The sequence below is a fragment of the Schistocerca gregaria genome, chromosome X (assembly GCF_023897955.1).
Source record: "Schistocerca gregaria isolate iqSchGreg1 chromosome X, iqSchGreg1.2, whole genome shotgun sequence".
NCBI lineage: Eukaryota > Metazoa > Arthropoda > Insecta > Orthoptera > Acrididae > Schistocerca > Schistocerca gregaria.
Window position 1 is genome coordinate 482601721 of NC_064931.1, and position 14157 is coordinate 482615877.

The 14157-nt window shown below is 42.7% G+C and overlaps 1 protein-coding gene across 4 annotated transcripts in view; it reads right to left on the minus strand.

The window, feature by feature from the left end:
* Positions 1-14157, minus strand: part of LOC126298945 (uncharacterized) — an 828858-nt gene that overhangs the window by 367541 nt on the left and 447160 nt on the right. The window lies entirely within an intron of this gene.

A 14157-nucleotide genomic window follows, 5' to 3' on the forward strand; every position in this document is an offset into this window, starting at 1 on the left:
CTGAATATTTTGGCTATCCATCCTATGTTTGCCATAAAACAGGACTTTTACTCATTTAGCGTTACTTGCACCTCTGGTAATACATAGTTTAAGTTCAAGTATGAGGTATACAATCATAATGCAGAGTTTACTTTAATTTTTTTAGTTGGATGAGCTGATTATCCACCCTGAAAACGAGACGGACATACAACAAATGGTTAAGTCGAATGATTTCCATGCTTCACTTAAACTAATTGCCTCCCCCCCCCCCCTTTCTCTCTCTCTCTCTCTCTCTCTCTCTCTCTCTCTCTCTTTCGTAAAGGAGGCAATATATAAGAATATGTCTACATCATTACTGTGCTACTATTACAAAAGTCAACTTTTATTTTACATGTAGGCTTTGGAAGCCGGCGTAGATCCTCTAGATGCACTGCCGCGTCATGCTAGGAGGCACTTAAAAAGCTAAAATGACAGGCATTTCGACGGTGTTACTGCAACCTTCACTAGGGCGTACCTAGCCCAAAAGGCTGGGGAGTCCGAGTTTTAGTACACTGCATTTCTAACAGTTTCAAGAGACCAAAAACCGCACATTTCTTAGGATTTTTACTGACCATATTTTATCTTCCCATAGTGCTACGTATTGCAATTGAAAATATTATTTACACCTTTTTCGACTCTCCAAGATTCTTGGAGAGTAAAATTTGTTACATTTACGTAACGGATTCCAGAAAAATAGCAGAATATGCGAACAATACACGGTAATGTTGACTACGACGTTTAAAATGCTATCGGTACTGATGTCAACAGAAACGAAGGATTTCTTTTCAACTTTTATACTGCGGAGGAATTCTACAACTGTCTTCGTTCTGGGCGTATCACATCGACCACACAACGTAACAGACAGTAGCTTGGCAGTTGGCGCGGACATCCAATTCGTGTTATACTTAGATCTGCCTTCGCGCGGATACGTAACGACTGATTTATATGGTATCTTGCACCCTGCATGTAAGTTGTGAACTGTGTGTTGGGAGAAGAGCCCTAAATAATTTTCTTTTGGTCAACGTTACACTTTTTCCCTCCGAATGTATTTTAATCTCAACTATCAAGTGCAAGTATGAATCTCAATACGCGAACTTAACAAATACGAATGCTGTTGCAATATGTCGAACAAATTAGCTACTGTTCTCAAAATATTATTCAGGGATATCCTACCAGTATGACGAAGAGACCTTTTAATAGCTGCCGTTACTGCTACATCGGAACGCACGCAAAATTATCAAATAAGACACGCGAAAAATTAAATGTTTAGCGCCACGTTTATTTGGAACGAAATGTATCACGGACGCGTTGCTCACTTTGGAGGATCTTTATCTGAAGAAATTGACAAAATTATGACTACTGATAACGATTTAAATTTTTCCGGCATTTGGCTTCAAAGAATAGGCAAGAAGACCTTGTTTACTGATCCCATGATGTATCCGTGAATTTAACCCTTTGAGGCCCAGTGGTTTCTTCATGAAACCAACATTTTTTATATTTCTTTGAAGTACCGAAACCTTTCCCATGAAACCACCGATGCTACTGCAAGACAGAGATTTCTAATGGTACAATGAGGTACTTCACAGCTCCGTGATTGTAGGAGATTGTGACACGCGGTTTTTTTAGTGGCCATATTGAGATCAGTGAAAGTATGTATTTCTAAGTTATTGTAACGTCAATATGGGTTTACACTACTGCTTTTATGAGCATAATCGAAATGAAACCACTGAGACGGTAGGTATATGTGATACAAAATTTAATAAATTTTAGACTATTTTTTGTTTATTATTTAGGATTGTAATTTGTTTTAGACGTTATGAATTCATGTATGTTTCGAGATGTGGGATTTTGCCTAGGAAAAATGCGAATTTGCTTTCAAATATATCACATGAAATGATGAGTGGTTGAAAACTGTCCCAGTGGTTCAGAAGTGAAACCACATCCTTAAAACAACTAACTTCACTATTTGCCAGTTCCTTCTTGTATTCGTTGCTAAATAAGATAAAGGTTAAATATGTGAAAAACTTACGTGTTAACTTCTTAACTAATTACGCTACCACAGACACTTTGTGTTGCGAATTAGCAATGTTACTATCAACAGTACATTTTGATTATCGATCACGATAAATAGCACTTACTTCGGCATTAGTGATTTTATCTCTTCATTGGAAGAACAACCTGTGATACCTATATGCACACCGGTCAACATTCCAATGCTAGTGAAACAGATATTTCTTGTTTAAGGGATGTCTGCAACACAGTTGTTGGCTCCAATTTTCCTCAAAAATTAATCTTGAGTCTACGGAAGTTCCACACACACACACACATGGCGATACCACCTATGTTTCATTTGCTTTATTGTGAACTGATCAACATGCGGCAGTGAAAAGGTCAATATTCATCCACCATAAATTTACAATTAAAAGCAAGAATTTTCAGATACATCTCTAAGCGCTCGCTGTTACGCATTTAGGTGTTACAGGTTGTTCTACCGATGCAGAAACAGAATCACAAATGCCGAAGTAACCGATATTTTGCAATGGTCGCCAGTCAAACATGCACCGAGGGAACGATGAAAGTAGTAGGACTTCCACCACCAACAGTTATAATAGCTCATATTACGTTTTGATTCTCTTCAGGTATGAATGGCAATGTCATTGTATTGTTAATAGCTTGAGAATATATCGACACGCAGATTTATCGTCAAACCATCCAGGTTAGAGAGAGAGAGAGAGAGAGAGAGAGAGAGAGAGAGAGAGAGAGTAGCGCAATCACGAACAAGTTAGTTACAGTACTGTGTAGGAGTGGCGACTCTCCTGCAGCCACGAGAAAATGGAAAACTTCTGCGTGTAACGTAACAGGTGTTACTGGCCCACGGAGCTTTAGCCAGCAGCAAAATTGACAAGACGAATGATATCGCCCCCTTTCATCTCAGCGAGATCATGGGTATCCAAAAAATTGGGCACATCATCTTTGTGGTCTTGGAGGCACTGTACGGAGGCGGACGCGTATGCCGTAAACTATCACTGGGCTTTCACCAAGCCGCCGTGCCAAGGGCGTAACGCTGGTATGTAGATTTGGATGGAACGTCTTACACCAGCATTAACTGCCGTGAGCAAAAATGTACTGATGACGGGGGTTGTTTTATTGCAGGATGAAGTACACTTATTCGCCGATTCAATGCTTAACAACGATGTCCCATCAGCAACCACAACATAAGGAATCACCACCTCACAATGGAATAGATACAGCTACCACTCATACTCCACCTGCAACACGTCACAAGACAAAGGTTAGCACGGGTTTCAGCATTGGACGCTCGAAGTACAGAAAATATCGCCTTTGCCGTAAGTTTTAGTGGAGACGTTTGTTCGTGTCAAGGACGTTTACATGTGAAGAAATGGAGCCGCTAATAGATGTGCCATTCATTATCTCTCCACGACGAACGATTTAGGAAACGACTATTTAATCATGGCCATCCATTCGTTCGCCTACGACAATACACGGGTGACTGGTGCTTGATCCGAGACGGCACACAGACCTATCGGCGTCTGTGTTCGAATGGTTTGCTGTGCAGTCGATGGACTTCAAGGGACGCACATTAGCGCCCTAAGCCCAACTCTGATTAACGCCCCTGAGTTATGGCATTGGTTGAGCTGGCCTGCATCAAGATGGCTCCCAATGCTACAGCTGTCTCTTGGAGTAATGGTCATGATGTGTCGTCGCCGTATTCAGGATGAAAGGCGGAACTATACGGTAACTTAGACTTGTGTCAAACCCTATTTCCCAGAAGTATATTTCAGACTGGGGGCGTGCTACTAAACTGTAGCCCAGAAAAAACTCCAGGTAAGAGGGTAACGAAGATTCTTCTTAAGGACCGAACACTGTGTCCCTGTTTAATCACAACCATTAGTAACACTGGGCGTAAACAAACAAGTGTATAATTATATCATTAGTCGCAATAATCATTCACTACATATTTCTGACCTCTCTGCCAAATGCACCAAAATACAATCACGATTCTGGTGCTACTATTTCTGATTCTGCCCATACAAGAGTACCAGCCCATCTGAATTCTCACTTTATCCCACTCTGCCACTTCTTTGCTTAAGTTTTAGTGAAATATCGTAGATGAGCACAACAGATGGCATTTCTATCAGCACATTATTGAATAGACAGCGTAATTAACGCCATTGTTCCCTTTTCCAACACTTTTATTATTATCAACATAGCATTAATTAATAGAAAGATTAATTGATAACATTGTGCTGTTTTTGCTATCTTCTGCCAAGCCTTTCTATTCGAGGCATCCTCCCTGTGGTGCTCTATTATTTCGATACACACGGAGACGACAAGTCATGGAATTCCTCCTAATATCGTGTCTGACCAGCACCTGATCGGCGTAGTGTGGCAACTCTATGTGGCACGGAGACACTAAGTCGTTGGAAGCCCTCTGCACAAATATTGAGCCATGCTGCCTCTACAGCCGTCCATAATTCCGAAAATGTTGTCCGTGCAGGATTCTGTGCACCAACTGACCTCTCCATTATGACCCATAAATGTTCGACGGAATTTATTTTGGACTATCTGAGTGGTCAGATCATTAGGTCGAATTGTCCAGAATGTTCTTCAAACCAGTCGCGAACAATTGTGACCCAGTGACATGGCACACTGTCGTCCATAAAAAAATGCATCATTGTTGGAGAACACGAACTCCATGAATAACTGCCAATGGTGTCCAAGTACCAGAACATAACCATTCCCAGTCAATAATGCCTTCAGTTGGACCAGAGGACCCAGTCTATTACATGTAAACAGAGCCCACACCATTATAGAGCACCACCAGCCTGTAAAGTGTCTTGCTGACAAACGGGGTCTGCATTACACTCGGACAACCAGGGTCCATGGCTTCATAGGGTCTGCACCACACTCGAGCCCTACCATCAACTCTTACCAACTGAAATTGGGGCTCATCTGACCAGGCCACGCTTTTCCAGTCGTCTGGGATCGAACCGATATGGTCACGAGCCCAGGAGATGTGATTTCGTGATGTGATGTGATGAGATGTGATGTGCTGTTAGCAAAAGTTTCGCGTCGGTCGTCTTCTGACATAGCCCATTAACTCCAAATTTCGCCGCACTGTCCTAACGTTTACGTTCGTCGTACGTCCCACAGTGATTTTTGCGGTTATTTCACACAGTGTTGCTTGTCTGTTAGCACTGACAACTCTACGCAAACGCCGCTGCTATCGGTCGTTAAGTGAAGCCCGTCGGCTACTGCGTTGTCCGTGGTGAGGGGTAATGTCTAAAATTTGGTATTACCGACACAATTTTGACGCTGTGGATCTCTGATTATTGAATTCCCTAACGATTTCCGAAATGGAATGTCCTATGTGTCCAGCTCCAATTACCACTCTGTGCTCAAAGTCTGTTAATGCCCGTCGTGTGGACATAATCCCCGCAAAACTTTTTCACGTGAATCACCTGAGTACAAATGACAGTTCTGCCAATGCACTGCCCACTTGCCGGCCGGGGTGGCCGAGCGGTTCTAGGCGCTACAGTCTGGAGCCGTGCGACCGCTACGGTCGCAGGTTAGAATCCTGCCTCGGGCATGGATGTGTGTAATGTCCTTAGGTTAGTTAGGTTTACGTAGTTCTAAGTTCTAGGGGACTGATGACCACAGCAGTTAAGTCCCACAGTGCTCAGAGCCATTTGAACTATTTTGAACTGCCCACTTATACCTAGTGTACACCATGCTACCGCCATCTGTGTATGTGGGTATTGATATCCCATGAGTTTTGTCACCTCACAGAAGAACCTCCCCATCGCACCCCCCTCAGATTTAGTTGTAAGTTGGCACAGTGCATAGGCCTTGAAAAACTGAACACAGATCAATCGAGAAAACTGGAAGAAGTTGTGTGGAACTATGAAACAATAAGCAAAATATACAAACTGAGTAGTCCATGGGTAACATATGCAACATTAAGGACGCTGTGAGCACAGGGGCGCCGTGGTCCTGTGGTTAGCGTGAGCAGCTGCAGAGCGAAAGGTCCTTGGTTCAAGTCTTCCAACGAGTGAAAAGTTTAATTTTTTATTTTCAGACAATTATCAGAGTTCAGACACTCAAACATAATCAACTTCGCTCTGCAAAATTCCAGGACATGTTCAGATTTGCTTGAACATATGCAGGATTTGACGGTCTACACACAGAAAAATTTGAAAACGTTAGAAACAGGTTTTGACAGAGCACAGAGAAAATTGTGCTACTGTGAAACACACTTATGTTTTCATCACTTGTTTTTGGAAGTGATTATCACATCCACAAGGAAACCTAAATCGGGCAAGGTAGAAGAATCTTTTTAACCATTCGCCAAGTATGCAAGTCAGGTGGGTCGACAACCTATTCCTGTCATGTGACGCACATGCCGTCACCAGTGTCGTATAGAATATATCAGACGTGTTTTCCTGTGGAGGAATCGGTTGACCTATGACCTTGCGATCTAATGTTTTCGGTTCCCATTGGAGAGGCACGCCCTTTCGTCTACTAATCGCACGGTTTTGCGGTGCGAGACGTCAATGAGCGAACGGACAGATCGTAACTTTGCGGAAATAAACTTTTCACTCGACGGAAGACTTGAACCAAAGACCTCTCGTTCCGCAGCTGCTCACGCTAACCACGGGACCCGGCGCCCCTGATCTTACACTATCCTTATTGTTGCCTATCTTGCGCATGGACTACTCATACTCAGTTGGTATATTTTGCTTATTTTTTTAATAGTTCCACACAACTTCTTCCTGTTTTCTCGATTGATCTGTGTTGAGTTTTTCAAGGCCTATCCACTGTTCCAAATTATAAATAAATCTGAGGGGGGTGCGATCGGGAGGTTCCCTCGTCAGTGTATTGTCTTTTCAGGAACATCTTGGACTGATGTGTTTCTGCCTGCCAGGTGGTTTCACTCAAAAATTTTCTCTGGCTACCGATCATCTAGCATTCTCAATAAATTTGGATAGCACTTTTATGATTTTCTTTCAATCCTATCACTGTTTCGGTTGACCTCGTTCTAGGTCTTACTTCATCGTTATTTATCTCCTCGATAGTTTAAATTCAGGCGCTCCACTGAAATAGTTCATTTCCACAGCTATTAGCCTTCTTTCGAGGTGAGCATTTAAATCCATAGTTCTCATCCGTAGCATTGGGCAGATTCAGCTATCAACCCACTCCTTTCTTTGTTAGCTTTCTGCTTTTTTGTAATTTATATTTTACTTCTGTAGCACCCAGTCGTCTTGTCAATATGTACACCCAGATATTTAAATTTTCCTATCTGTCTCATTACTACTCTGTCACTGACGTGTACTTCAAATTTAGTGTTACCATTCACTATTGCATATTTGGTTTTTGTTAGACTCATCTGCAATCCCCATTTGTCATGATCCTGATATAAATGTCGTATCATAAACTCAAGATCGTATTCATCTCGTGCTCTAATTGCTTCATCAACAGCGAAACTTAATGAAAACATCCGTACATCATTAAAATGATTTCCACAACTAGGTGACATACTGCTTCGTTGTCTCAGCCATTTTCTGAGATTAACAGTTTCTGGTAACTCTGACCCTGTTTTAATCTATACCTATTGTCTCCGTAGAAGTAAACAATGATATGTAAAAGATCATCATTCATATCTATATCTTTCAGAGTCTCCCACAGTTTTGTTCCATGAATCGTGTCATGCGATTCTGCTTATATACGAAGGCAATGAGTAACTCCTTTCTAAGTAATTCTGTCAGGACACGTCTTGAAGGCCGAAAGGTACCGAGCGATCGCTGTGACATCCTCAGCCCATGCTGGGTGCTGATATGGAGGAGCATGCCGTCAGCACACCGCTCTCCCGACTGCTGACAGTTTTCGTGACCGTCGCAGCTGTTTCTTAATCAATCATCTCCTGAATTGGCTTCACAGATGCAGTGCAGTCAGCCATCCAAGTGATCGCCAAGCCAGAGAGCGCTTAACTTCGGAAACCGGTGTTACCACTGCGGCGAGGCCATTGGCCCAACTGTTTTCCTACTGCTATAAATTTCTCCATTAGCAGCTGAAAAATAAAGAGATTATCTGTACAGGATCCAGTCTCTCCAAATCCACTCTGGTCTTCCGCAATATGGCGGACAATATTTTGCCTAATTTTGCTCATACATGATACTGCCAAAAAAGCAGCTCATCTTACATTTCACACTAATGTCTCTGTGCCTTTTCTAGGAGTATTTCTCTATTTGAAAATAGAAAGAATGTATGAGCCTCTCCACTACGATGGAATTTCAGTCCGCTGACAGCAGTTCCTTATACGGTGCATTATTCTTTTCGAACAAATGACGTCCTCTAGCTTTCAATAGTACTACAGCAACGTTCCCACGAGCAGGTGGTCGGCCATTCTTCATTGTAGCTACTTCACTATTGACTTTTATCGTAGTGGTCATATTTCGAACAGTTTCTACAATCTTACCTTCTTCCTCTTATTTACTAGCGTGTGTCGTCAATTTGATCTATATAACACTTTTCCATTATGTTAAAGAAATGAAGTTTTCTACTGCTTTGTTCACTGTGTTTTTTCATACATGTAATTGTCCTCCACACTTCCATAATTTGTCGTCCACCATATTGAATTCTTTATCTGAATGCATTTCTGTTCCCGAATCTTGTTCCTGTCTGGTTTGATTCTATTTCTTAACTCTTGATTTATTGTCTGGCAATTTTGTCTATCTTGAGGTGTTTTAAATGATAAACATTTCTGTGTGTGTGTTACAGGTAGGTAAAAAACGTACACTGTTTGTGTCAAAACTGAAAATACTTGGGTACTGAGCAGTTGTTGAACATCAAATCTGCCAGTGTCTCACTTGCAAGTTGCCTTGCTTCAACTTAAAATATTTTTTCGAACGACATTCTGTTACAGATATCTAAAAACATTAAGAGACACTTTGAGTAGATGAAACTGCGGCTGATTTGGTGGTATAATGATAAATTTCTGCACGTACATTTTGAGAAAATCTATGTAGTGATGACTATAGTAGCCATCTAAGTGCGGAATAGGAGGTCACAAATACAGTTTGCACTGATTCACTATGAGTGATACCTTTCGTGTACATTGTTTTATTTTTATGCATTCTTGTTCTGCAAAAGCTGCAATTAAGTCCCGGTTCAGAGATCTTGATTTACATTTTCCGCTTTTCCTACAAACACGTCAAGTGAATGTTGGCGAGGTCACTGACGGCAGCTATGATCGGTTGCTTCCGAAATTCCCATCCAACTGATCTTAAACTTCGTCACCGCGTGCACGCTGTTGATGTGGCACCAAAAGTTACCTGTAATCCTTATAGGAGGAGCTTTAAAGTTATGGACTTTAACTGACATCCGATCATCACTGTAGGATCATTGAGAACTTCATGCTAAGTGGTGCCTTCTGTCGCCGTGGACGACCACCAAATGTTGTTCAGCACAAAATCGCACAGCCAAACACGTGAAGGTATCTCGAGTGTTTAGAAGGAACCGATTAACAGTGTAATGCTTTAAAAAAACTCGCAAAGTTAACTACTGTTTTCTTGTTCAGGAGCTTCATCCGAGTGAACGAAACATCATAACGTACGTCAGGCAGTGGGCTCATACTGTTGCATGAATATCTGCGACACAATAATTAAGAGAGTGCGCGAGTGTAGCGGAGGCGTGCAGCAGTGCGGGGACGCGGGCCGCGGCCGGCAGGGCAATGCCCCGAAGCGGGCGGCCAGATTCTCTAGCACTAGCAGCGAAACCAATTCGTGGCAGCACTGCCGCCCCTCCGCTAACTGCGACTCGCCCACTTTTTGGGAGCAGGGGAAGGAGAGGCACAGGCAAGCTAACAAAACCGGTATGCAGTTTTTTTTTCCTACTTGTCAGACTCTCCAGTACAATGCGCAACTTCTTAAAGTCGCCGCGTCCACGGTGGGGAGGTTCCCTACGGTTTGAGGGCGTGCACTGTTTCCCAGCAAATTAGGGAACCACAATCAAGATATACTTAATCGGATATACCATATTTGGATCAATTTGTATGTCAATCTATTAGCAACGGTTATAATTAACTGAACAACTACGTCCTGCTTTTCAGCCGAACCCATAAAACATCTTTTATATAACTCTGTTACACACCAAAATTCATGCGAAACATTCAAGTGAGCAACTGATAACAATTCGATCTATTTCACGACGCATGTGTCTGGTTTTCTAATCTATGAGTATCATTCAAACTGGAACACAAAATATCAACTGGGAATAATATTGCTTCAGGTCAATTTAAAGGCCAGTAAGCATTGCTGTACACTGTATAATTAAGTAATGCACAAAAATTGTGCAAGTACGCGCAAAAAAGAAAGATATGTTGCAGTGACCCTGCGAAGAATGTAGTTATTAAGGTAACAATAGTGGACGGTTTTGTAAGGAAAGGGGGCAGTAAAATTGCTATAAATGAATGCTTCACTTCCAACGCGTCAGCAGAGTTACATCTGTAATCATTCGACTTATTTAACAGTTTAAAAAAATTCCTCGGAGTTATCTAACAAGCTAACTTCTCTTTCAGGACAGAATACAGACGATAAATTGCACGAGGAAGGATATCAGAGTTACATAATAATCTAAGTGAAAGAAAGAACTGGAAGACTGGGATGGGGGGATGCGATGTTGAAGTCGAAAGGGGGTGATGCTGGGTTGGAGAGATGCCACTAGTGGGAAGTGAAAGGAGCATGATGGCGAGCAGAAGAGTTGAGACTAAAAAAGAGGGACGCGAAAGGGGGCATGAAGGTAAGTAGGAGAGATAAGACGAGGGGGAGGCAAAAGAGAATGATGACTAGTGGGATGTGGGAAGCAATGGGGCATGATGTCACATGGGATATGGGAGACGAGGGAGCCTGGAGTCGAATGGCACAGGGCTGACGATGGGGTGAGAGGGGGGGTGGGGGGGGGCTGGTGGCAATTTAGAGAGGGAGTGCGTTAAACGGGAGCCTGAAGGCAATTCAGAGGGGGTTAGTGAAACGGGGACTTCACACCAAGTTAGGTGGGGTGACATGGGGGACCTGATGGCAAGTTTGTGGGAGTTAACGCAAGGGCCTGATGGTAGAAAACCCTAAGTCAGAGGTCGTGGAGGGATGGGGAGCAGCTCAACGGCGGGGGAGAGGACGTGGCTCGTAAACGGTGAGGGTAAGGAGAAGGAGCATGGGTACAGTTCTGAGGTGAGTGCATGAGATACACGAGGGGCTGATAGATGTGGTGAACCATGTCCTTTTTGAAGGAATTGTACCAGCATTTGCCTTAAGCAAATTAAGTATGTCTCTTTGAAATGAAATAGAAAGCCACTTAGAAAAGGAGCTACATGATAATTCTGCAATGCTTGCCAATAGGTAATAAACAGTACTGCGATAATAATAATTTCTTTATTCTAATGCCTCCAGGAAGCAAAACAATTATGTTTAGTATGCCAGTATAGTAATAAAAGATAGAGTAAAAGTTTGACAGCACATGTGGACGATAGAAACAGCAGTGTGGAAAATTTTCAGAAATAATTGTGTGCCACGAACGTCACCTTCATCCATTCTGTTTTTAAGGTAAACAAAAGTGACGTCTTTACTAGGAAAAGCATCAAATTGTGATCTGCATGGAGACTGTTAGAGTCTGGAAGCAGTCGGCCGTTCGAAAAAAATTATTCTGATGACTGTCTTCAAAAATTTAGTTTCCTCATCAAAGTTTTTAGGTGCTCAGTCAGCATGTCTGGAGAAGAATATTTCACAGTAACGAAATTTTTATACTAACCAGAAATTTAGACTTCAAGGTTTCTCACAGAATGCGCTGCTAAAACCACGAGTCTTGGGCAGCTACCATATTTCACCTAAGATACAGGAAATCTAAATCAGATTTTCTAAAAGCGAATTAAAAATCTGAAGCACTAGAATACGAAACGGGTCACCTCATTGAGTTTTAATTTCTTCGAATTCTGTACGTATTACTACTGCCCATTAAAACGGCACCACCGTGCAAACTTGAAACAATCGTCAAATCGTTATGAAATGTTCTACATGTTTGGATATGCAGATGATTAGCAGAGTAGGTACAAATAACGCCATATACATGCTGTCTATAGGGAAAGATTAAGCATTGTGCTTCTCACTCAGGAATCGCGTATGTATGTTGGTTGTTTGCGAAAAGACTGTTATGCCTTCTGTACGAAGGTTGGTTGGTTGGTTGTTTGGGGAAGGAGACCAGACAGCGTGGTCATCGGTCTCATCGGTGTACGGAAGGATGGGGAAGGAAGTCGGCCGTGCCCTTTCAGAGGAACCATCCCGGCATTTTCCTGCAGTGATTTAGGGAAATCACGGAAAACCTAAATCAGGATGGCCGGACGCGGGATTGAACCGTCGTCCTCCCGAATGCGAGTCCAGTGCCTTACCACTGCGCCACCTCGCTCGGGCTGTACCTGCACATGTATAAAGTTTACAGTGTCCTATTGAGACAGCAGTTTACCGTTCAACGATATTTCTGCTCGCATTAGCCGGGGTCCCACGACTGTAATGATAATATAGGATAGATGGCTTCTGGGGGTCCATACCCAATGCTATGTAGGATCTCAACGATTCCATATGAGCAGTGCCGCCATGACAGAAGGCCTACTGTTCACTCGCCTTTGCAGGATCAAACAGGCACGTCATGTATTTTTAGACAAGAAATGGGCTTATTTGCAGAAAGACCAATATGTGCACAGACAGTGCGAACACTCTTGAGACACCACAAATAGTCAGCACGCAACCCGTGTTTCGGCTTCGCTTGATGCAGCATCAGAGGTAGGCGCTCTGATAGTGCAGCGCCCAACGCTGACAAAGGAGTGGCACCACGTAGTCTTTTCAGACGAGTCTCGGTTATGCGTTCAGTATTACGATGGATATATTCGTGAGTGGAAATTCCAAGTGAGTGGAAATCCCATTGAATTCTTCGTCGTCATGCGGGCCCACCATCTCGCGTTGTGTTACTAGGTTGCGTTGCATACTCAACTGGATCACCTATGGTTCATGTAACCCGTAATTTTGGCAGCAGCTAATACATTTCTGACTTATTGGAACCGGTGACTATACTTTAACTTCCAGTTCTGTGTAACGTTATCTTTCAACAATAAAACGGAAGACCACATGTCGTCTTGCTCCCCTGACTGAACCTTGAACCAGAGTGTTTGCAGCTGTTATCTTGGTCAGCGCCTTCCCCAAATCTCACACCCATTGAAAGCATTTTATTGTGCGTTGCCGAGACTCTGGCACGACACCACTCGTCAATCAGTACGATTGATTAACTCTGTGCCATAATAATAATAATAGCATAAAATGATGCAACCTATGAGTCATTCTATCTCATTTCAACAGGATGCCCAGTCGCGTTGGAGCCATTGTTGTTGCCAGAGGTGACAGCTGTGTGTACCATATTTTCCACCCTGTATACGTCTATATTATCTACAAATTCAATCACGTATTCTTCATACTATAATACTATACTGCATGCGCGCAATAAGTAAAATTTCGTTATGCTCAGCAATCTGATTGTGTGTGTGTGTGTGGAGGGGAGGGGGCTGGAAATCTGTCATGTTTCTTGAGTAGATTATCGGCTACAAATAGACATGAATATAGAGGTAATATAACGGAAGACCACATGTAATCTTGCTCCCCTGACTGAACCTTGACACAGGTGCGTTAGACAAGCTTCTTCCTTTCGGGTTTCAAGTCCATGAGCAATATTCATAGTATATTAGGTCGCGATCACCATAATTAATACAAACTGATTGAAAACAGTATCCAAACTGATTGTCCCACCAATACTCATTACTAAATTAATCTGCAATGTTTATCTGTCTGTATGTGAAGATAGACTGAATCACGAGGAAGGTTTGTGTATATACTATAACACCTCTACGCCAGCCAATCCGTCTGGCCGTGGATACTTTGTGCTGAGCATGCAAAGCCGGGGTAGGTCTCGAGTAACTACTGAGCACGATATAAAACAGGCAAGCAGTGCACTGGGACGTCAATGTAAATGTAGTGCCTACTGCAAACAGCTGGGTCGCCGTTGACAATGGATGTTGATGTACGG